Raw genomic sequence first — 24,892 nt, 5'->3', positions numbered from 1 at the left:
CGAGAAATCGTGAAAGGAAACATCCCTGGAAGATTTTCGCAGGAACGTTTTTACGGAAAAGCCGCGATAGGGGAATATTGCGTTGCTGCTAAACGCTTCTCCAGCCGTTATTTTAGACAAATGGTTCTCGAGAGCGGGGACAAGCGTTTGGAATATTAAGTTATCGAAGTACAAACAAAGTTAGACGTCGGGGTCATGCTAACTTTTGAAGAAAGGTAGCATTGCTTGCGCTCGTAGACGTTTCATAAAACATCAAAACTGTCCCAGTTTTTCCGCGGTCTACGATATCTCCTTAAGGTAACTCGCGGAGTAAAGGACCAGTTAAAATAGTTCCACGTTGAATAAGAAGATCGAAGCGAGCCAAGTTAGAAAGAACCAAACGTGCGGCCGGCAGACGACCGCGAAAGCCCGGTAATTAATACGTTCGACGCGACTCCGAGCAATTTACGTTCCGCGGAGATAATCCTTATTATCCCGGAATTTCTTCTCGGCGCGGTGATGAGAGGTTACATTAACGACGGTGGAATCCGCGTCTCGATGTAAGTAGCATAACAATCGCGATACGTAACGCTTGTACGCGCACGGGCCAGCGGTGAACGTAACGACACATCAGGCATCCAAACGTTTCCTGTTTGGTCTGAGCGAGCACGGCTAGCAGGCGAACATACCTCGAGGGTTCTCGATTCTCCGGCTGTGGAATTTATCTGGATACCTGTTGAACACGCAAGATGGATCGCTACGCGCTTTCCCGACTTTCGCCCGGTTTCTCAGTTAATTATCGCGCTCGCGCGCCTCGCGTCCTCATTGTTAACCGATCTCGATGGGCGCGTTTCGTCGCTCGCGAAATTGCCAACGGCATTCGCGATTAACACACACGCCGAACTTGGCGAGAAGTTCATCGATCCGTAACTCTCTTTCGCGATGCGACGTCGAGTCATCCCAGGCATCTTCCTAGCTGGCCACCTCTTTACGCAGAACGTAGGATGTTTCACCGACAAAGCGCACAGAGTATGCTGTAATCCTTCCCGATTCAACTTCCGGGGTTGATGGAATCGTATTAAACTCTGGGAGCAAAAATAACCACGGGAGTTAAAACGTTCTTCGTGCTGGAGATTGAAGTTGAACTGGAGCTTCGAAAGTAATCGTTCTAGATGTACTGGACAGAGCAGAAGAGGGCTATTACGCCGAGTATCGGGCCTTCCTGGTGGAAGGGAAATAGCTAGTGTTTGCTTCTAGTACTGATCAAGGTTAGTTGTGGGACGAGAGCCTACGAAGCCAACCGATCCTTTGAGAATACTTTATAAAACGCTATACTCCTAAAAAAAAAGCCGACGAAATCCACTCGAATCCACAAATACTCGCCCTCCTTCATAAATAGGAGCGAGTCGTTCAACTGGGGCACGACGTAGTTACTTTATTGCACAAATGCGAGGAACAGTAATAGAAAGTCGAACGAGAAGACTCGCAGGACCCAATGACGTAGGCGGTCCACGTTCGACCTTTTAATGGGGACAGCAATATTTTGGGTAGGGTCGAAGAGAACGGTAGCTCTTCGTCCCAGCACGAGTTCGCTGCTCTTCCAGTTCGCGTGTTCACCTGGCGGCCACGTATTACGTCAGTACGTGGCGTTCGGGCCGCAGGTCGTGAACCCCGCGTGAGATGACAGAAATAACCGACCTGACTCTCTTAGCACCGCGAGACTAACTCGAGAGATGTACCCGTGATACTATCTTTACTCTTTTTCCCCCCCACTGGTTGACGGGCCGACGAATGCGTTAAGTTCCATTCACACGAACCGGCCGTAGGAAAGAAAAAAAACGAGAAACAAGAGGACGAATACTGGTTTAAGATATCCCAAAGTAGCCCTCTGTTATCCCTGGTAAAGGAATCCTTCGTTTTATGAAAAATTACTAACGAAAGAAATCGTCGTGCGAATTAATGTTAATCTCGCGAAGACGCGGATAGTCCGTGTTTCCATGGCGCGAAGTTTCTCTTTCTCACGGTGAAGATTTCACCACCAAGACTAATATCAAAGGCATTAACGGAACCTTGAGAAAGATTAACACGATTCCGATGAATAGAAGATAGAATTGCCTCCTCGCATCCTGGCTGCCATCGATAGAAGCACCTCACATGCTGCCCTACCGCTTGGTAACCTTTCGTTATCTTTCCAATGGTTATACATTTGCTTTCCCGAGGTCTGTCTCATTTTCAGAACTATGTTAGATCGAAATTCAAGAAATGGCCCCCGTTTCCGGCCGATCTCGCAGTGGACGCGTTAAACAGCATCATTAGAGCACAGCTGGCGCGATGTCGGTCATTCGGCCGGTGTGAGCAACGCTTTTCGACGTTTATCTCGTCTATGTTTATGCCGTGTCGTCTTCTGGCGTCGAACCGGATTTATCCGGCGCTCCCGGTGCACCGGCTACTATACTCGCGACACCTTACTCGACTTGGCAAAGCGACTTTTCCGAAGGTAAATATAGCGGCCCGCTCGCGGTACACTCACGCCGTTCGGCAGCCGATGCCAGCCAACGCGAACGGACAACACCGATTCACCGATACGGAGGGGGATCTTTCTTTGGTCCATGGATGACGGAACCACGTGTGCTAGAAATTTCGATCGTCTCCGTCAATCAAACCTCTAAAACTCCGTTGGTACAAGAAAGACGAAAGTTTGTAATCTTTCAAAGCTAATCAAGTCCAATTACTCATTACTCGGCAATCATAATCTCGAATCAAACGTTGCCCTTCACCGCCAAACGTGCGTGCAAGGGTACAAAAGAGAGGCGGTAGCACAAGGTGGCATCTCGCTCGGTCATCGCTCTACATTATCCACGCCAGCGTGTTTAATTCGGCTTAAAATTGCCGCGTTAGGCCCCTTTCATACGTTCTTCTTGCGCGAGACTTCGTTGAAAAACCACCCCCTTACCTTATAGTCACGGACCCATACAAGAACGAGCGTACCTATCGTTCACCCGGATCACGCGACAATTGATTTTTATCGCCTCTTTCAGGCCTCTGCAAACTCTCCTGCAACAGAAATTCGACGCTATGTAGCAAGCCTTATGCTACAAAATCGATCCTCTTCGGTTGCAACAAAATTCTCGAGGAGACTCAGGATTAATTAGCAATTTCAGGCACCGGAACCTTCCAGCTCGAAGAACACGGACACTGACAGTGCTAAAAAATGACGGGTGTTGCGGCGAATCATTTTTCGGCACGTAACTTTGACATGTTCGCCCAGGGGTAGATCTACCGTCAAACTAATGAAGCCTCAGCTACGGGCTCTCGCCCAGAGGGGACTCCGGAGAGCTTTCTATTTCTCGTTTTTTGGTTCTACGTTCTCACAGTTGGATTCATCGGAGGTGGCCCTCTGTGCCGAATTAATTGAACAATCTATTTTTTAGTTACAATACCCACGAATATACGTAGAAATCAAATAAATGGATCGGTCTGTCCGCAAATATGAGCTGTTCACTGCACAAATCGATTTTTGAAAAATCTTAAACTTAACTGTCAAAGCATTTGGTATAGTCAACTTTTTATATTTATAATAACTTTCCTGAATAATAAAGATTAACACCATTAAACGACAAAATTTGTTTGGCCATTGAATAATATATAATTTATTTTAGAGGCCATTTTGAAATTACAAGAAACATAGTGTATGGTGAGCATCAAAATGAAAATTTCACGGATGTTTATTTTTTTAAACAGTTTAACGATATCGCAATAGTGATACGAATGACCAGAGATTGTTTCGTATGGGAAACAATGCGGTGGGAACGAAGGGGTTAACAGCGCCGTGATACAACGGATATGCGGATAAAACGTAGCTGGAAAGACTGTTTGCCTCCTCGCGTCCCAAAGAAGTCGAGAAATCAATGTTCCTTGTGTAAACGTAGCGAAAACGAGAGAATGATTTCCCGAAGGGTTCGAGGAGCCCTCGATCACCGATTCCCGCCGCGCGCAGCCACGAATCGCGAAACCAAACATTTTCGATAACTGCAGTGTTGCGAAACGATATTTAGAAGAACCCATCAATCGGTGCGTCGCAAATGAAGCGGATAGATCTCGTCGCAGCCGTCAATGTTTATTGAAAGGCTTAACGGTGGCTTCGCACTACTTTTCCACGTTTCATTATCATGGAAATGGCGACCATGGTGTTTCCGAGCGATAAGAATATTCACAGTGGCGCGTTAAATGTTCCAAGAAAAATTAAAGTTCCATTCGAACAATACAAAATTAATAGAACTAAATCACAACCACCGTTATGCAACTTTCGTGACGAGCCCCTTACCCTTAACAACAGAAACGAATTCCTAAAATTAATCACGATATTAATGAAATATAACATGTTAAATAAATTATAATGAAATTGTAATCATTGACGTGGTCACTAATAACCTTGTAGTCGTGTGACCTTAAATAAAATAATTAAAAAGAAAAAGAAAAATTAATGGAAAATATATTGTAAATATGTTATACGCAAGTAACCATGTAATCAGTGTATAAAAAGTCTTCATAGCACAGTGTCTAAACATTTGTTTCTTTCGACAAAGCCATATCTACCGACATTTTCTATGTGTCCAGGCTTGAGGGACAGTCTGTATTATAATTTTTCATCGTAATACCGAAAGATAAACTTCGCAATTATAAATTGAAGAAATACGCATCTTTCGTTTTGTACTTATAGCAGTAGAGCACTCTGGGGAAGAGTTATATTGCAGCTGCAAATGAAAAGGTCAGAGGGTACCTGCATTCGACAAGACATTAATTCGTAACAGTCTATTCTGAGAATCGACTTGTTATCTAGATAAACAAACCACCACGCGAGGAGGTCGAATAACATTTTCTCCTAATGCCACGGTACCTGTATCCTCCTCCGCTCCGTAAGATTACGTCAAAGTCAAAGAGGGATTCCTTCCCTTCGGAGGATGGTTCTACAGTCGACGTGCGTCATCCCTCTCGTATCTTCGCTCTGACCCGATCGATACCAAAGTTGGTCCGACCGAATGACGGATCGGCAAGGCGTCACGCGAAACTTCCGTGGCCAGAACGAAACGCGATGCTCGAAACGATAGGTCGTATCGATGGCTGGCAGCGGGCAGCGATCGTAGGCCTCCGCCCACGGAAAATCCGAGACGGGTAATTCGGTCCAATAATAATTTTCACGGGCGGATCTGTCGGTGTTTGGCGAACGGCCGCGTTGACGTACTCCCGTGGTCGTCACACAATGACTCGGTGACGAGCTATGCCGTCACAAATTACGTCGTCGTTGCGCACAGTGGTGAGTACTGGACGCAACGGAGCGCGCACATGCGGCGTAACCGCCGCCTATATTCGCCTACGAGCTTCTTATCGCACGCTCGTAAACATTTATAGAGCACGGCTCTTTACTTCTTTCATTTTTTTTTTTTTTTTTATGGTCAATTGTCTCATCGTCGCGCGAAAAAGCTACTAGTTGAACGTCGATCGACGCTAGCTTTTTTGGATCGTTTGGATGAACTCTCCCTCGAAGGTGTCGGTTTAGAAACAATGTTATACCTATAATTTGATATCTATAGGCCAGTGGAGACTGAAGTGCACATAACGTTACGAAGATATCCTTGTCGAACTTATTTTTAGCACACATCTTTATCGAGCATCGTACGAGTGACAGGACTAACCATATCGATGTCGCGTTATGCTATTTTCGTCAAGCGACGTCGAATCGTGTTTGTTCGTGTATTTACGTCGATGCGTCACTGCGAATGAGTCTGACTAGGAAATGCAGCGTTCATGGACCTAAGTCTACGATGAGTGATTCATAAACTGTGGGCGTTACTTCAACGATGCATTCGGTCTACGAAAACATTCAAGGCTCTGTTCATCCTTGCCTCCAAGCTACGATCTCTTCAAACGGAGACAATCATAAGCACGCTACTGAAATTCCATAAGCACGCTCTGATCAAAAGGAAATACACGTTTGGTTATTTACGCGCGACGAATCGTCAGAGAATTACGAGCCAGATAAAGGAAGAGGGCGGGAACCGGTGACGTTTGCAAATAGTTGCGAGTTCCGTGACGTACCAGCACTCGTCGAAATAATGCGAGTATTTAATTCACGATCATCGAGTCCCAACATCAGTTTCGCTGCTCTTTGACGCGATCACGGATATGATTTCTGGCACATCATCGTCGCAATTACTCTCGCGGCTTGATCTCGACTACGGATCGCTACGTCCTAGCAGTTTGTCACTTTGTCAGACTTTTTGAGCTTTCGCAGTGTGGACGTTGGGCTCTCGCCAGCTTTGCAGGCTGACTTCTGCTATAGTGATTGTGTTTTTCCGTGACTTTTTGTGCCTCTAAATTTGGGAATTTCGTGTAAATGTCTTGAGAACTTTCCAAGTAAAATGATGTTTTTCTTGTACAAAGGTAGAATTAAATTGCACGTGAATCGATTTCAATTTGAACTCTGGGACAATAATTACGTATATATATTTTTTTGTTTTATTATAAACTAAAGTATTTTGCACGAGGTCCCTGAACAATGTCTCGGAGAAAGCATTCTAACGTGATGTCGCATTTTCTGTGGAGGGCTAGAAGACTGATCCTGGTAAGTTGCGAACGTTATTGACATCTCTGAAAGGGGATTAAATTTTAAGGAGTTCTAGCGGAATAATTCGCTGGAGTCTTTGTAGAATTTTCGAGGAATCCGTCCGTTTGCTCGTTGCGCGAGCCAACTACGAAACGGACAATTGATTCTTCTTTATTGCCTTTTCTAGACATTCTCCTCGTTTGTTCGCGTTCCTTGGCATGACGTAGCGAAGAAACACAGATATATCTCTCTTTCGCTGCTGGCAATTGGCCCAGTTACTAATGTACATCCGCGAACGAATGACGCGTGTCTTTTCTTCGCGTGATGGTGGGCCAGTGACGCAACGCTCCCATATAACCGTAACATGTGAGACAAGGAGAAAGATTCATGCTGCGCAGTCTAAACAACTACATTCGTTAACAGCGCAAACTTTGCATTTATTAGGCCGCCACCCGTTTTTTTCGGGCGATAAAGTCTACGCCTAGATAAACTTATGATTTCTGATCCAGAAGAAAAGAGTACGAAAGATAATCTTTAACTTTTTGCACCGCCGAGAATTTTTTTAATACGAGCAATTAGCAACTCGGCATTCTCAATGGTACCAAAATCCTACGCTGCAGTTTCTGAAGATTATAAGTACTCCTGTCCAAATTGATGAATGCTTGTAATTCGAGATTCATTACATCGTTGATTCAGTTTGTGTTACCGTAAATAAAACCTGTACCGAGTTGTCTATTCCAGTAAAAATGTCAGTGAGTGCAAGGGATTGAAAGATGAAGATGATTTAGGGGTGCAATCGAAAGGTGTACGAATATATGAAAATTCAAGCTACATATTAGTATAATTTTGTTAAAATAAAATGTAGAAATGAACATTTATCGAACAAGGAAAATATATGGATATATAGTCGATGACCTACTTCGATATTCTACGAAAGAACCTCCCCAGAGTGTCCGAATACTATCAAATATAAAACGAAAAAATTTTTACATTTAAAAATGCTATCTTAATCAGCGCAAAATGTTGGAAAGAGACAATTTGCATTAATAAGCAGTACTGAAAAAACAAAACCATCATCCCTTGCGGGGATCGAACCCGCGACCTTTGGATTAGAAGTCCAACGCGCTATCCTCTGCGCCAAAGGGACTCCTGTAAACACCCTCGTGTATTTTTTTACATGATCCTGTAGCCTAATATTTCAACCACGGATCGAAATATAACCCAGAAGTCTGTTTAACTTTGAAGACATAAAGAAAATTTTCGTCGAAAGTTGCGATCTTTTCTGCTTCCTGTGCAAACATAATTCAATGCTATTCGCGTTTCTGGACACCGTGTCGAATATATTTCGTAAAAAAGAAACAAGCTGTTCCCGCTCTGAGGTTCTGGGGTAAATGTAGTGCTGTTTCTCGCAGTCCTCTTACCAAAAGCCAAAGGCATCTCCACTCCGTGGCCAAATCATTTAGGACAACGTCTTCGTTTCTTTAGACAATGCAACGTTAGGTTGCTTGTCAATCAACGCATATGTTAGTAATAAACAAACATGCCCTCGTCACTTGATGAAAAGACTCTTAGAAGGCGTCAATGTTAACACATCTTGCGCGGGTGCGCTTTGCCACCAAACTCTCAACGGGTAGCGGGCGTTTTTTTACAATTCTTTTTTAAAATTACTTCTGCACAAAATAGCTGTAGTTTGTGAACTTTAGGTATTTATAATAGCCTCCCCCTCGAAGGTATTATCCCTTCATCCAAAGACAACTGCTAAATAGGCTTATAAACATTTATAAACAAAGTGGGAACAAAGTAGTTCAGTCGTGGTCTGACTTTCGAAAGCCTGCCTGATCCATCAGTCAACTCTTCATTATTATTGAAGTGCCAGGTCCATAACATACGAAATCTGACTCTTGTCATTGTTTTCGGAAAAATTGGCGTTTCTATACACGGATCCGTGGTCCTCTTTTCGGTCCTTACACACTCGTCCCATAAGAAGAATAAGCCCCAAAAATTTCTTCATGCCTTGTATCGTAATGTCTTTCCATTTGAGGGCTTTCTTGAAAGTTGTGAATTTATCAATATTTTGATAATAACATCTATTGGACTCTTCTACGAGGAATGTAAAAAAATCACGGTTTCGCCGTGGGGCGGCGCCGTAGTCCGTGCAAAACGACTTTAGTCGCTTCCCGCGTAAAATGTGTTAACATATTTCTTTACCCTTAGCCTCTCAAAAACAGAACTGTCCTACATTACACGTTTTAATGTGCGACAACTGTGACAACCGCTGCCCTTTATCTACTTCCGCAGCGCGTTATCTCCGAACAAACATTGACGATACCGTGACGATTCGTGGAAAACCGACCCCACGTTCAACGTTTTCGCGAAACGTTTAATCGATCCTCCTCGGGTGGACGAAACGCCCCAAAGAACCCTGGAAGTGACCACCCGAGACACCGACCACCTTCCCCTTGTTCTTGGCGCATGGCCCGGTCGCTAATGTACATAGTCGAATAAATCAACGTGCGTGTCGTGCGAATAAATCAACGTGCGTCACGTCGTACGTGTATACCGCTAAACCAATGGTTCTTAAATTTTTTAAGCCCCCAACACAGTTCGGAAGTAGGTTGTTATTCTTTTCGAGCTCGTGGCACAGTTCGAAGGAGAAGGACCCGCCACAGGTTCGAAGCATAAACAATTATGCAATTCTAAAACTTGTAGGAAGCGCAAATGTAACGGTCTTCCATATTTGTTTTTTTTTTCGTTTGTTTTCATACTCGATAATCTCCGTTAGTATTTATTTACTTGACCACTCATCCCAAGCTGTATGTTTTCCTCGGTGAAGTCACGGTGAATCCCGTTGATATTATGATACGATTATCGAGCAGCCAACGAAAGAGATTACATTCGCGTTCCAGGAACTAATGACACAGCACACGATGAATAGCGTTCGGAGATATCTACGAGGAGTGCAAATATTATAGAATTTACGCGTGAAGTTTTCTTGTGACAATATTGAATAGTTGCACGGTCTCGGCTACTTGTTTCTTACCACGGCGTTAATTCATGAATATATAAATAACCAAGAAATAATTTCTTTCTCGAGGTGTAAAATAAAATTCATAGATAGAAGGGTTCAACAAGTTTCTCTGCGCGACACGACTTCGATATTAGTGCCGAATTTCGCTAGACGTTTCAGTTTCGCGCGTTTTCGCGATAGTCGTTGATCGAAGCCCATTCAAAGGCTGAACAATGGTAATAACGACGATCAGCGTAGCAGAAGGTCAACTAGGCAATTAGGAATACGCGACGACAGATTAGAGTCTGCGAATAGGCGACTTTTAAATTCGTTTATTTCAGCGGTGCTCAACCTTCTTCGTCACCGACGCAATTGAAATAAAATAAAATAAGTATTTCCGCGGATTTAATGTAAATTTTGAACGTTTGATATAAATTTCATTATTTCAACTATTTAGCGTAATAGAAGAAATTACTGCCACGACAAAGTAGGATCTCATCGGAAGAATCCCTGCACTTCTCCGTATGCGACTCGATTGCCTCTTGTCGCGAACTTAACCGTACGCGATATCTTTTCGATCGATCGATCGATTACGCAGAAGACACACCGATACGGCGCAAATCGGCCGCGCGATCTGGAAAAAAACGCTACAGCAACGATGTTACACGAGGAAGATTTTTAATCGCGAAACCAAGATGGCAGATTACGTAACGACAGGTGATAACCCCGACGCTCAGTCGCGTCGTTGCGCGATCCAAGACCTGGGACAGCGTCGAGCGTTCTCCAAACAAGTTTCTCTCGCTTAGACTACGGAGTATACATAATTTGGATTAGCTTGTTAGACAATCGTATTCGGTGATCTTAATCCTTTCATTCCGAAACTGATATTGATCCATCCATAATCACCGAATAAATATTTCTCTTTGAACATCGTTTATAGGCTTCAAACGACTGATAAATTTGCTTATCGTCGATAGCCAAAGACACACAAACGAACAAAGTGACATTTATCAACATTTTTCATTCGACTGAAATGCAAAACCTTTTATATTCCGAAAAAATGACAAATGGGTTCGCATACATACGACTTTTACAAAGAACGCCTCATATATTTCCATATATTAACGTCCTTAACCATTGTTTCGAGTTACTCTAATTACTTCAAAAATAATTACCGTGCGTAGGCAACATCGCAAATATATGCTTTCGAATATATTATGTGTTTACTCAGCTTATATAGAGCCAAACATTTGTTATTTCATTGTATTCATTGACGTTGCCGATCGTTAAGTGTTCGAGTAAACACGCGGAGCAGCCGTTCGTTGTTCGCCGTTAGCGGTACACACGGTGTTCTAACCTCATTGTCGTAATTTCGACTATCGTTCGGTGTCATTAAACGGGATTACATCCACGAGCAAGCTACACGTGGGTGCGTTCATTCGGAAATTAACAAAAACCCGCGACGCCTTGCAGGTGTAAACGCGTGCAGCTGTGTTCTCAGGTGGGCCCCACGCTCATCCGAAACCGACCAATGACGGCCGCTTCCCTGTGTAAACACCCCACGTGTCGTGCTTCCATGCAATTATCATCGTTTCCCAAATATTTTTAGTCGCTGAACGGTTCTTGTTTTGAAATCTTTACATTCGAGTTTGTCGTATCTTCGAGAAATGTCTCTGTCTCATCTTGCGAGTGGTTTCTTCTCTTCGAGTCTTTCTCATTTTACCGGTAGACTATCCCTCGAAACATTTATACCTAAGTATAAACTATACGCATACCCCGAAAGAAAACAAAGTCCTAAGAAAAGTCGGTTGTTAAACTGGAAACGCTTCTTCAGTCGCCCCGTCAACTGGGTCATTTTTCCAGATAGCCAGCGCAATACGACATTCGGATTATGCTGATAATATTTCCTCTTTCCAGCGTCGAGGAGTTATAGTTCTTGACGTTTCAGAATAATGTGCTCGTCGCTCGAACGGGCAGCAAATATTATTCTTCCAAAGGAAACACAGACCGCCGTAAACGAAAACCTTCCGCAACATTGTTTGAACTCTCGTTCACCTTTCGGCGTCGAGCAGATGCATAATTTATCGGACACCGTGGCGTCGCCCAATATATAATTCATACTAAATTCATAGGAACGACGCGCGAGCGTGCATCACGAATAAGCAGAAGCAATTCGTACGTTTGCGCGGGGCTGCCGAACAGTTTGCGTAAAGCAAACCGCCCTGGAAGCGTTCTCCAACCCCCTAGTACCCCGAATATCAACCCTACACGTGTCGACCGCACGTGTGTCTGCTCACGTATTCGCTATAAGCGCGTGAAACGTCGCTGGGCTAACCTGCGTGCAACCAACGCGTATCTTAGGCGAGATATTGCGCCGAAACGGGGAACATCGGCCATGGTCGCCTGATACCGGAAGACAAATGGATAGGAGGACGTTCATCCCATAAATTCATCGGCAGACTTTCTTCGAAAATTCTAGCTATTTTGAGTATACCTCGTATTCAGAGCACTCGGATTAAGGTCTGAACTTCGAGAGCCACGGCTCGGAGATCTAAAGAGATTAATATACTACGACATCTTCGTCTTTTACTTGTAAGCACTATGGATTTACTTGCGCTTGTCTTTTTAATTTACTCGACTGGTAGGAATCACAGCTGCGCTAAATATTTAGTTTTGGGGTAGTCGCTCCTTCGACATTCCTACTTCAGCTTTGACATTGGGTGCATTATATTTGAAAGAAGAAATATAAAAGTTTGATAAAGGATGAATTATTATACCAAATCTCTCAAGCACGACGCAACATCGCCACAAAGGCAATCGAGAGCATCTCGTCATTTGTCAGTTCGCGATAAATTCAAATTTTTCGTAATTTGGAAGAAAGCATCGTCAGTAGAGAACACTTCGATCCTCGCCAGCCACGATCCAGTAGCAATTGTTCGTTGCTCCCCGCAGCAACAATGTCAGATACCGGAAGAAGATACCAAACAACATTGACTGGCACTCGTTCGTATTTCGCGGTTAATGCATCCGGCCCAGGCAACATCCATCATTTCTAGCTTTCTGGTACTTTCCGAAGTAATTAATCACGGACGGCCATTGTTCACAGGCCCTTCCCGCGGGTACGCGCGCGCGCGCACGAAAGAAAGAGAGAGAGAGAGAGAGAGAGAGAGAGAGAGAGAGAGAGAGAGAGAGAGAGAGAGAGAGAGAGCGTGGCTCTGATAACGCGTTATCGTAATCCAAGGGTGAGTCCATCGAGCGCGCCCACGTATAAATACACGTCGATAGTATCGCGGAAGTTTGCTTCGCGCGATCGATCGACCTTTCGTTCCTGGAAGTTGTACGTTCTCTAGCGTACGCCCCCCTATAAATTTGTTTCGATGCGAGACGCGCGGCTTCCATCGCTGGGGTTGTAATGGCTCTCGGATAGTGGACACTTAACGCTGTAAGTGCCACGCGAAAATCGTGTGTGCGAGCAATCCAGGCCAGAAATCGTTCCACGTTTAAATATGCTCGTTTAAAACACTTTTTTTTAGGATTGAACGAAATACATCTTTAAAAACTAGATAGAAAAAGCAGCGCAAATAAATGCAAGTGACGTTAATGTTAACCGTGAAATTATTTGCAATACACGACGGACAATGTAAATTTTCACGCGCGTCACAGTGACGCAAAAGGCTATGTAACTCGTACAAACTTGCACGACTTGTAACATAAATCTTCGGTACAGTTTGAAGTATAACGTGGCGACCGAGCGAACAAGCTTCTCGGAAAAGAATGAAATTTCAGAAACAAAAGAGGAACTAGAAAGAGCTGCGGTAAAATGTTATGAATATTTCTTAAAACATGCATGCGTGTTACAAATAAATGAATCGTTATTACGAATACGGCTGTAATTTATACACGTGTCCGTTGCGTAATGAAAAATTGAAATTCATCGAACCGAAAGAAATTTCTTCCGCAAAGCGAAAAAACACGACGCAAAAAATCGGTTACTGTGTGTCAATAAAGAACACACGGCAGTTGAAATGTTGAACGCGTTTCAGCACGAGAAGCGATTCTCTTTGGCGTCGATAGCCGTCGACTACGGAATGACGATTTAGACGCAGATCCGTCGTGTCCATTAGAAGGGATTGGCCACTATTTGGGGACAACGTGATGTACGTTCGATCGAGACAATAGTCGCCTAGAGATTGCCTCGGCTCGTTACTCGATACAAATGGCTCCTACACCAGCTGCTAATATTATTAGATCCGTTTTATGTCAACGTGGAAGGTTCTGATTTCGAACAAGCCAAGTGCGTCTAATTGCAACGATATTTTTTGAAGTTATTTCATTGTTAGCAGTTCAGCAAAAGCATTACAGCTTGTCATACTCGAAATATCATGTGGTTTATACTTATCAATGTTGGCAACATTGTAGTCGTTAATTTAGTCGCAACAACGCAATAGAGTCGCGAACGCGCAATTGTTCATGGATGAGAGCGACAGGTTCGAACGTGAAACTGATTGAATTTTCAAAGTGTTCCGAACAATTTTGCTCCAGTTTCATAAATAAATGGTAAACGTTTGTCGCGTAAATAGTTCGCGTTCCCGTGGACATCTCGAAATAGAGGAGATATCCGAATTATCGACAGCCCCGTTTAAATTTGGAGTGGATAACACTCTTGGCAGCGCGAGATCGTTCCTCGATTATCCTGCAGCCGGACGGACATTATCCGGACAACCGACGGTAACGGAAGGCGAGCGAGGCGTGGTGATTCTATTTAAAAGCGGGACAGCGACGAAAATTAATCCTAATGCACGAAAACGGCGGAGAACGCGCTATATTTAGTTCATCAAATGGAAGCCATTGGAAATAGAACAAAAGCGAGGCGCTTTGTCATCCCTGAGCTCTCGTGATCGTGTGCACCCGCGACGCGCACCATACTAGTCTACCAGGTCACAACATTTTCTGTGTAGTGTAAAGTTTGCATTCGGACCGTAATTTGGGTGCAAATGAGAGCTGCTGTTATCGGGGGAGCGAATTTCTTGATTACCACTCTGAAGAATCTCTGACTTTTGTTGTTATATAAAAAATGTTACTTAAAATATATTCCATTTTTTACTGGGAATAAAAAGTTGTTTATATAGTTTGTAGATATCTTTATTAGTTGTGGAAATATTATGTATCGAGTTCTAAACTACCTTAATTTGAATATGTAGGAGTAGACTATACCGTCAAGTTTCGAATCTGTGAAAAATCAGACCACGCAATGTTATTTCGAACGAGCCACGACGCTCTGGAGGTTCGCCGAGTACCCCCACGTAATCAAAATATGTGAAAGTACTTCCTAAATTAAGATCCTTTTTCCGCATAGCTTGTCTCCGCTCGGCACTCGAGCGTCTCGTCTCGACTGCGTTCGCGATGAAAATAGAATCTGTCGGCTCTCTTTCTGCACTTCACACGTCACGCAAGCCGATCCTGAAAACAGCGACACCGTTGACCACCATGACTTCGATCTATGAAAGACCACAACGAAACGTTGATGGTGTTTTAATGGCGACCCGATTCGTTTGGAGTCGAACGATCGATTTATGGAACAGTGTTTGGGTGAAAGTTATTTCGGACAACAAATAAACTCGATTTATACAATATTCACGAGCGAAGTTAACGAATAAATTCGATATTGATGGACATATATTCGATATTCTCCTCGGATAATTAAAGTGGAAGAGGATGCGAAAAATTGATTTATTTTTGTACCAAAAATCATTCCCCTTTCAGTTGCGCTACGATTCCCGTCTCACTTTGTGCAAATTTCTCCGACCACTGAATTTCTATTTTCCCATCGCCGTTGATAGTATTTCTGCTCGAATTGAATTCGCAAAGAGATATTAAACGAACATCCGCGTCATCCGCGATGATGCTCCATTGTAAGACCCATTCTTAACGACATTTCGAACTCATCAACCTACTAAATGCCACATTTTACTTAATGTAAAAGTAATTGCGCTCGGGCAGCGCATGTGGTTGAAACGCGCAACATTGATCGCCGGCAAGCTCTCCGGAGGAATGGCAATCTTTGTTGCAGACTCCATGCGGCGATTCGTATCTCGTTAGTCAATTTGCCGGGCAATTTTGCGAGCAGTCAAAGGACCACGACAGAAGAAGCTATAAATTTTACCGTGCGGCTCGTTAGTTTACGATTTACCCGCAATGGGTACGCACGAAGGGAAGCGAAACGATCAGAAGCACGTATCGAGATTGCCAACGGTACGACGATCGGCTCACGATGGAACACGATGTTGCTGGGTACCGGTTTTTTAACGAAGAAAGCGAAAGGCGCGCGAAATGTACCGGTTTAAAGGTGAAACTTCATCGTGGCTGCCGGTGTCATCGATGGGTCATCGAGGACTCTCGGTTAACATCGATCAGAAATGGGAAAAATTAAGGAACGCCATTTTACGTGTACCGCTGGAGCAAAAATTTATATTCGTGGCATTCTTTGGAATTTCGAAATTGTTCGACTATAATATAACAAGAAATATAAAGAAAAATGTATTAAATTACTTGGAACAAACAACGATAGGAATGATAAGTTTCGAGAATTCCTAACGCAGATCCGTATTAGATTTCTGTGGCCAATTCTACTCTACTACTAAAAGTGCTACTCTAGAAAAATGCTAATGGAGATTGTTGTACCTTGAAATCCGATATTATAATTTTGACAGGCTTCCAGCTCAGTTGCGACGGATTACGAAACAGAAACATTTGGCCCGTGCCATCCGTTTTCGAGCACACAGAGGTAAGCGGACCGATTCTCATCGTTGCTGTATATTAGGCGACGTTATCGTGTAAAGGTGAATTTCGTTTCGTAGCTGAGCGATCATAACCGTGCATGGCGACAGTTCTTATCGGCTCGTGGCGACATCGCAATCCAGGCGAACGTAAATATTTTCTTCCGGATGTCGGAAGGCTCGCGTTTTGAAATTCACACGATGTCCCCGTTGTTTGCATGGATAAACGAACAACGACAAGAGACAGCCTACGATCGAGTTTCATCTGGACGCAATGATTTTTTCTCCTATGTCTTCCTTATTTTGATATAATTTTTTTCTAATGTGCACGTGTATTACGTTTACACGTGAAAGAGGTTTCCTCGATATTGATTTGGTCGAGAATTGTATATACCAACGTAGGACCTCGGTTATTATGTTTGTCACTGCATATTAAAAAGGAAGTCGATTTATTTACGCCAGCAATTTACATTTAAACGTGGACAGGCCAGGCTGAATAACTTTCAAGTAATATAGATGCATGCAATTTACGCCTGACCTACGTTACACGTCAACAAGATGTTCTCCACCTGGTTAGATGTAGCTCGAAAGGTCTTTCGAACATGGTTAAGTACGTGTTGGAACATTATTTGTCGTCCAACAGTGACGTCGTTAAAACACGTCAGGATCGTCATTCCTCTTGGTTCAATCGGTGCTCTTCTCGCAGCCATTCCGGGAGTGATTGTTTACGGTTGTCGTTTACGACCCCTTTTTCGTCCCGCGTCAAGTCGCATGGCATGCCGTGTGCGTGCTCATAATGCAGCCAGCACTTTATGGCATAATATAATGTTAGAAACGAGCTGAATCCTCGCTGGTATGCAAAGCGTCCGCTGTTTCGAGAACGGTGCAGCCGCGTTTCTTTTTACATTCCCGGCCGCGTAATTCCAAGCAGTGCAACCGTGGCATTATTAAAACAAGAAAGACAAAGCGTGAAAAGGGGGAAAGAGGAGAGAGTGATAAAAGCAACCCTCGGGGGAGGGTTGCAAAGTGAAATAGAAGAACGCAGGGACAGGACGGCCGACTATTCCGACGCATCCGAGATGCGATGACTATAAGGTAAAGCGCAATCGGTGCAAGATGAATTTTAAGTGTTATTTAAAATGGACACTCGATGGCCGATTACGTTTACCTATAATTAAAGTTAATTACCCGTAATTAAAACCAAAAATGGGTCTAAGGAATGTTTGGAATGCATTCCGAAAGAAAAGACGTTGGAATGTTTCGGTACAAAGCGTGGCTTTCAAGAATAACAAATAACTTAGCTAATCAATCTTCTCAAATGACTTCGCTATCTACCGATAGGGCAATATAATTTACTTTAGAAAGTGTTCTTAGCAAACCGGCTAAATATTTTTTTCTATTTCATGCGTCCGGATGAGTCGACATATTGAACCCCTAAGTTTATGAAAGACAGTTAATTGTTTGGAGAGCGATATGAGACCCACATATGAGTTTTAAGTATATTATTAGTAACAAGCGAGGCCCACATGTGGGTACATAATCATATTCATAACCGCATAAGTTATCGTACCCCATACATTTACTTTTCTTGCAATTAGCGTTTTGAAATATGGCGAACGGTTGTCGCGAAGTCTGCTTTCTATCGCACATCATATCTTCGTTATTCTTAAAAAAATAATAAACACACAATTGCGTCAACTTTGATTAAGAACACGTGCGAAATCGTCGCTGAGATCGAATGCGCGGACAGATAAGATCGAAGATCGTCACGGTCCTCGAGTACGCGCATCAGAGGAACTACTTTCGCGCGGATTGTTTTCATTTATCAACCGTTTATTCACTTGGAATCGTACCTGTGGTCCCCTGCTCATGGTCATCAAGCACGTAATATTTTCATTACCTGCGTAATCTTGTTTTCGTACGATTTTCATCACTACTCGACGGTTTGACGATGAACCAAAATTTAATTCGAGTATTAGTATAGAAATATTGCGTTCCATAACCGATATTCTAATTCATACTCAACTAGTAACGAACGGGGAGTCCTTTGAATTATCTCCGTTGTTCGAAAGTTTCATCTAGATAAGAATTGTGCCCATCTCTGCAACGAACCGTCGATTTGCGCTCGTTACCCGACAGATAAGAACCCGAGGGACGACGAAACGAGCTCGTTGTCGTTTCTTCTTAATCGAAGTATTTACTCTTCGACGGTCGTACAAAATATTTTTGTCGACGAGGTTTTTATGATATTTTTCGTCGAATCGTCCGCGTCGCGTCATCGTCCATTTGTTCGCAAGTTGGTCACTTCGTTTCATTACCTGAACAATTTCGACTCCTTTGGTTCAGGGACAATCGGGCCTGGCCATGGGAACGCGCCAAAATATTTTTCGACGCACACCATCGCTTCCGGGAAGCAACGTGTCCACCGCTTAATCTCGAACAATTCCTCGATTAGACCAATAATACCTTGCTTTCCTTGCGTTGCGTTATCTCTGTGAACGATACGTCGCCACAAAAGAATTTCAATTATCGACACATTTTTCGACTATCGTAGAAAAACATCTTCGAGTCTCGATCAGTGGGTTCGTTACGTCGATTTTGTCACGTTCGCGATTTCATCGCATTGGTCTGTCGAAAGTAACCGACTGATTATGGGTGATTCTTGGTCCCTCGATTATTGCTGGACTTTTCAGCCTCGATTTGCTCGCTATAACCGTGGTTCAACTGTAGCGCAATTAGCAGCAGTTCCTCGGTTCGTTTCTCCCCGTGGTTACGCGATCTGGTTCGCCGAATTGTTTGCCGCTGTTCTCGACGAGAACGGTATGGATTACCTCTGGGACCGCGGAGGCGCGAAGAAACTCCGTCGAAGCGCGAAATTGTACGATACGTGGCGCAATATAACTCCGTTCCGCGAACACAGAACGGTATTTAAATTTCTACGAGCCCCGGGTACCGCTGACAAATATCCCTGTTTGTTTGCCTGGAATCCTCCGTTCGTCCGGTGCAACGAAAAATAAACACGGGGCTGGCCTTCGAAAAACGAAATACCAAAGGTGCCGCCCGCGAACGGTCCTCGACACGTTTGTGTACATTTAATTAGCGAGTCCGTTAATCGCGTCAATAAGCCGGCGATCTTCGTGGGATCGAGACACGGTACGCTTGAAATAATCCGCGTTTAAAACTGCGATGCTGAATTTTCGCTTGCTAGGGAATTTCAAGCCTTTTAAGTGAAGAATTTTGTAAAACTAATTAAAATTGTGTCAGGTATTAGCATTGGTATAAGCATTTTTACCGAATTCGCTGAAATTATGACTTATGTAAGTTGACTTATGTAAGTAAATAAATATACTTTATCAAATGTGGCAAATATTTTGGTTGTTCCGAAGAGCCCATCCATCGTGTTGTCTTTCGACGATTACGTAAACGTTGTTAAAGAGAGCAAGAAAAAATTGATTTTTTTTTCACAGTTGCATGGAGCATCGTACGAAGAAAGACGATATCGTTATTGGTGTTGTTATTGCGCGGAATCATATTTTCACTTTGTTCCACGTTTTTGTTTTTGCATGGCATCGACCGGCGGCGCGGCGCGAATAAAAACTGTATACGCTCGTTTCGCGCGGCTGGCGAGCACTTTTCGATCAGCCTCGTTAAAAATATATATATTTTTTTTTCTCCTCGGCCTCGTTTACGAATCCATCGCGCCTGCTCGGAGCCGAGACGCACGCGTCTCGTCGGTTCGGAGCAATCAGCGGGTAATAAAGCGAAGAACGAGCCTCGTTAACCCTCCGACAACAGACTACGCTCGCATCATTATTGGCCAGAATGTAATCCATGATTACGATTACCAACAAGAAGCACGAAGGAAATTTGGAAAGTTTCGAAGAAAAATGGCGTCTCAATAAAATACGATAACCACAATCTATTTAGAGCTTCTCGCTATTTCTGAAATTAAGATTAGTATAGGGTTCTAGTGGCTGCACCAACCGTCTAGTTTAATATTATAAAAAACATCGTAACATACATCCAATAAAATAAAACGTTCCCTTCGAGTTATCACATTGCTGAGAAAGTTTTTGTCTCCGGAGAGTAACCTATCAACCCAGGATCGCTGCGAAAGCAACGCGCGGATACTTGTTGCGTCTCGACCGAACAACATATTTTCTTCGGCGATAGACCGAATCCCGGATGCAATTACATGGCCATTATCGTAATTGCGTGTCGCTGCACACGCCGCGGTAAACATCAATTTGTCGCTCGTGCGTCCAATTAGTTGTTATCGAACGCTTTCGTTGAAATGCTTTTCGCCTCGAAGCGCCATCGACGCGAGACTAAGACAAGATATTCGCGAACAGTATTTTTGTTGAATTTCACGCCAAGTAATCGCTCTGATCACGGTACTGTGTATGCGTAGCATCGATGTCGCCAACTTGTCAGCATCTTTGTTAAGGAAAAACAAATTCAAAAACGTAGAGCGACCTCTTCTCCCATCTTCTTTCCACTGGCGCTTTGCAGCAGCTTTGGCCCGCGAAGACTTTGGACGACCTCCGGTTTGAAAGCATTTTCTGGCGTGTACTTGCGTAAACGTTTCTTTCGGAAGGTTAGGCGTGGTCCCGTCTCGACGATTGTCGAAGAAACGAAGCTCGCCCGTCTCGCTAGGAAGCGCAAATATTTTTCGCGAGCGCACCGTTCGCGACCGTTACGTCAGAGGAATCCGCGAACGCGAGTCGTAAACGCGATTCAGTGAATGTAAACACGTGTTCCGATTTTTCCGTTAACTAATCTACGCTACGAACATTTGCGAGCCGAACGGCCTCATTTATAGCTGACTTTTACGACCGTTTTTACGAGCGGCGTCTAAGGCAACGCGACGTGCGCCCGTCCGCCTAAATTCTTCTGTTAAACCGTTCCGTCACTTTTTTTTCTTCGATCAAATAACAGAATACACGGGACGCACCGCCTCGATGTAATCGAGCACCTCGAGAGCACGCGTGCAATCTCGTTGAGCGAAATTCTTATCTAGATTATCGTAAGTTTGATTAACAAGTTCGCGTTCTATCGAGTGCTTATCTAGTGTTGGTAAATATTTTAGTCGGTGATTCCACGGTCCAAAATATCACGAAATTTCATTCGATGATTTTTAAAGGTTCGACTGATAATAATTGACTTTTTCATCCAAATTCCAATCCTCCCTCTGACCCTCATCGTGATCAGGCTCTGACACAGGAAATGCCAGCTATTTTTTTTTCTTTTGGCAGCACTTATGTCATCACTCTCGCTCTTATCACTATTTATATTTGTACAAGCTTATAAATTTCAAACACAATTATGTCGCCGTCAGTTATATTGACTTGTTTTTCTACGCTTCCTTTTTTGGCACGATTAAGGGTCACGGAGCCGAGACTGATAATAATTAATTAGCAAACGCTGATGTAACAATCTTCGTAATATCAATCCCAGCAGTCGGAGAAAGTAGAGTCACATTGAGGAGGTATCTTATATTCGAAAAATCAATCGATTTTTTTGCACTTTCTAATAGTCGAAGCAGCGGTGTATTATACGCGCTATATTTAGCCTCATTAGAGATATTAGGATTTACATATGCGTTTAGGTTCTAAGTTATTTTAAACACTACAACGTGGAGGTCACATTGCAGTATTTATAGTTAATGTTGTGATACGATAATGTGTCTTCTTTGCAATGGTTGCGCCAGTTGCCTACATATTTAAAACTATGCATGTATGATAAAATGTATTTAAGTCACCGAGATACGTATCAATGACGTTGCAAAATTTCGACCCGATGTATTTAAGACTTTATCCAATTTTGGCGCCAATTCGTAAAACACTTTCGTGTTTGCAAAGTTATCAATTTCCTTAGAAAATTCCGATGTTTGAAAACCGTTCTTCGTTGACATTAACAGAGAAGCAACCGTGTTGACAAGGCCTTCGAGGAGCCTACCGAGATAGCGGATTTACGTTCAACTTAAAATAGCTATAAAATTTTATTTTGACAGCGAGCAAACTAAACAAAATTTTCATTTCTAAAACGGTAAATTTCACCAATGTCTTGCTACCTGTACGATCATGTCAACATAGAACCGAAAAAGGGCCTGCATAGACTAATTTTGTAAAGGTATCCTTACCTTAACCTACTTCGCCATTGATATTTCTGTTTACAGCTACTATTACCACGGTACCTCGATACCTCCTATTTTACGTGACCCACTCGAAGCTCCCTTTCTCTAACCTATTCGTCACTGGTAAATACCTTCGGGAAGTACAGCGGGGGGCCACGTGATCCCCGTTGAGAATCCCTGGATCAGATACCCTTTGACACCCGAGTTCTCCAAACTTTTCCAAAGCGATCGAAGCCTTCCGAGTTCAAGTGTTTACGACAGCAAAACCAAAGAGTGAGTGAGTGAGAGAGAGAGACGGATCGAAGGCGAAATAAAAAAAGACGATTACAGCTCCGTTGGTCGATAACGCTCGATCGCCTCGGTAGCAGTTTGCCCGAGTAGCGGATCGTGCTTCGATCGCTAATCAGTCGCGCCTCGCAGGTGGCTCGGTCGCGTATTAATCGCCGTGACGTAGTCTTCCGTGTTGGTGTACGTTGGCTTCGATATCGTTTACCGATTTGTAGGTTCGTTATCGTTGAGCAGCGCGCGATGACGCACGCAGCCACGTAGGAGCGCACGTGCGACAATCCATAGTCGCGAAGGAGAACAAGTCGCGAAACGAGGATCGTTCGAGGAAAATATTTCCAAAATATTTTCGTCTCTCGGCCACGGAGACGCGAGTCGATGCACGAAACGCTCGAATCCGCGCGAGCGTGTCCGTCATCCGCGGAAAAACAAACAGACGAGCGCGTTTTATCGCGAGCGTTGCACCTGCCCGCGGCGAGGATACTCGTCTTGGAAATCTTTGTGGTTTGAGCAACATTTTTTTTTTTTCGTCATCGGAGTGTCCCGCGAAACGACGTCATTTACCATGGTGGGACCCGTGTTTTCTTTCGAGCAGCACGGAATTGTTCCAGCTGGTGGACTCACGGAATGCTGTGGCCTGAAGGTAATACGAACGATAAAGGAGAAATCTTATTCGCGAATAATGGGCTCTTAGGCTTGGTCATTCGGGGATTTTAATCAGGCGAAACGAAAATTAATTTGACGTTAACTTATGGGGAACGTATCAAAGTTCATTCGGTATCGAAACCCTTACGAGTGATATAATTATTAGTATATCGCGATTGGTAAGAAGCCAGGACAATTGTAGAATTAATATAACAAATATTTTTGGAACAACTAGAAACATTACTTTATCCTCCCCTGTACAATTTTAATTCTACTTTCATCCAACGAGCATAAGGAAGTGCTCGTCATCCGCTCGTTGCTCGAAGGTATTGTCTAGATAAGAATTTCAACTATAGTTGGAGCCATGTTTGCGATATTTCGTGGTAACGACACGAGAAGTCGAGAAAATTACGCGTTCCCCTTCGTCTGCGTTAAGACAATTCGGTCGCTTTTGCATTCAAAGCGCGGCCAGTAGAATCGACGGAACTCGGAAGATGTGGGTTTTCATCGAGTTAGCAAACGACGTTCCGTCAGCGAATACAAATCAGGTCACCCTATGTGCAAGCACACCCACACATGCACGGGTTCTCGTCGTCTACCTGTCCGTTTCTGTTCGCGGACCGTAGGACGTACCGGAAGTCGCTCCAACGAGCGAACACGGCCGCCCACGATCGATCAAAGATTCCGCTGCTGGAACAATAAGTTGCCCGTATTGACACACTGCGTTAGACCCGTTGCGAATTTCGTATGCGGAAATGTACAGTCGGCCCCTCTGAATACTACTTCGAATGTGCTCGAACGGAGTCACGAGAGGACAGAAGTGTCCTTTGCGATGTTCGATTCAGTCAAACGCGGTAGACTTCGGTTTAGATAAACAAATATGTCACGAACTTCTTGATACTTCATCGAAGATAGAGGAACAGTGAGGAAGTGTCGAAGAGTAGTCTTTTTGATGTGCCAAACTCTTACTTTTCGTTGGTCGAAGCCAAATGCACCCTCTTTGCTGTCAATTTCACAATAATTATTGTACGAAGACTGAAAAATTGTTAGCTCCAGTTCGAAGAGAAGCAATGCAATATTTTGTCGTAAAATTTCATGTTTCCGTCGATGAATGTTACGTTCGAGCCTATCTTTTATTTTATCGAACACCGGGTCATCGTCTTCTTTTGAAAAACACCGTGTGTCCTCCTTTTTCGCAATGTATGGACCCTGCTGGAGGAACGCGAGCAGAGAATGAGCGGACCAACGAAGGTGTGCTGCACGTGATCGATCAAAGGCTCCGATTCACCAGATGAATTTAAGCCGATTACAACGATCTTCTTTTTAATCCCCGGATATTGGATAGACCGAATTCCCGCATCACGATTCGACGATAATTCATTTCCCCCCGATTTCGCCTTTCGATCCGCGTTGCCGCGTCTGCAAAAGGTTTTAACTCTCGCGCTGTCGGTGACAACCGC

General features: G+C 43.7%; 1 protein-coding gene, 1 long non-coding RNA gene and 1 other non-coding gene across 4 annotated transcripts in view; 1 reads left to right on the top strand and 2 right to left on the bottom strand.

Moving 5' to 3' along the window:
• The window catches only part of LOC128894514 (uncharacterized), a 42,245-nt gene extending 39,212 nt beyond the window's left edge, over nucleotides 1-3,033 (bottom strand). The window contains exon 1 of the long non-coding RNA XR_008461583.1: nucleotides 2,933-3,033. This is a non-coding gene — a long non-coding RNA (uncharacterized LOC128894514). The remainder of the gene's footprint in view (nucleotides 1-2,932) is intronic.
• LOC128894504 (3-phosphoinositide-dependent protein kinase 1) overlaps nucleotides 1-24,892 on the top strand; it is a 404,982-nt gene that overhangs the window by 354,401 nt on the left and 25,689 nt on the right. The gene's annotated exons all lie outside the window — the stretch shown is intronic.
• Nucleotides 7,658-7,730, bottom strand: Trnar-ucu (transfer RNA arginine (anticodon UCU)). Its single transcript has one exon. It is a non-coding gene; the product is annotated as a tRNA-Arg (tRNA).

The sequence above is a fragment of the Hylaeus anthracinus genome, unplaced genomic scaffold (assembly GCF_026225885.1).
Source record: "Hylaeus anthracinus isolate JK02 unplaced genomic scaffold, UHH_iyHylAnth1.0_haploid 4, whole genome shotgun sequence".
Lineage (NCBI taxonomy): Eukaryota > Metazoa > Arthropoda > Insecta > Hymenoptera > Colletidae > Hylaeus > Hylaeus anthracinus.
The sequence above is the reverse complement of the archived record's forward strand: the minus strand, read 5'-3'. Positions and strand labels throughout refer to the sequence as shown.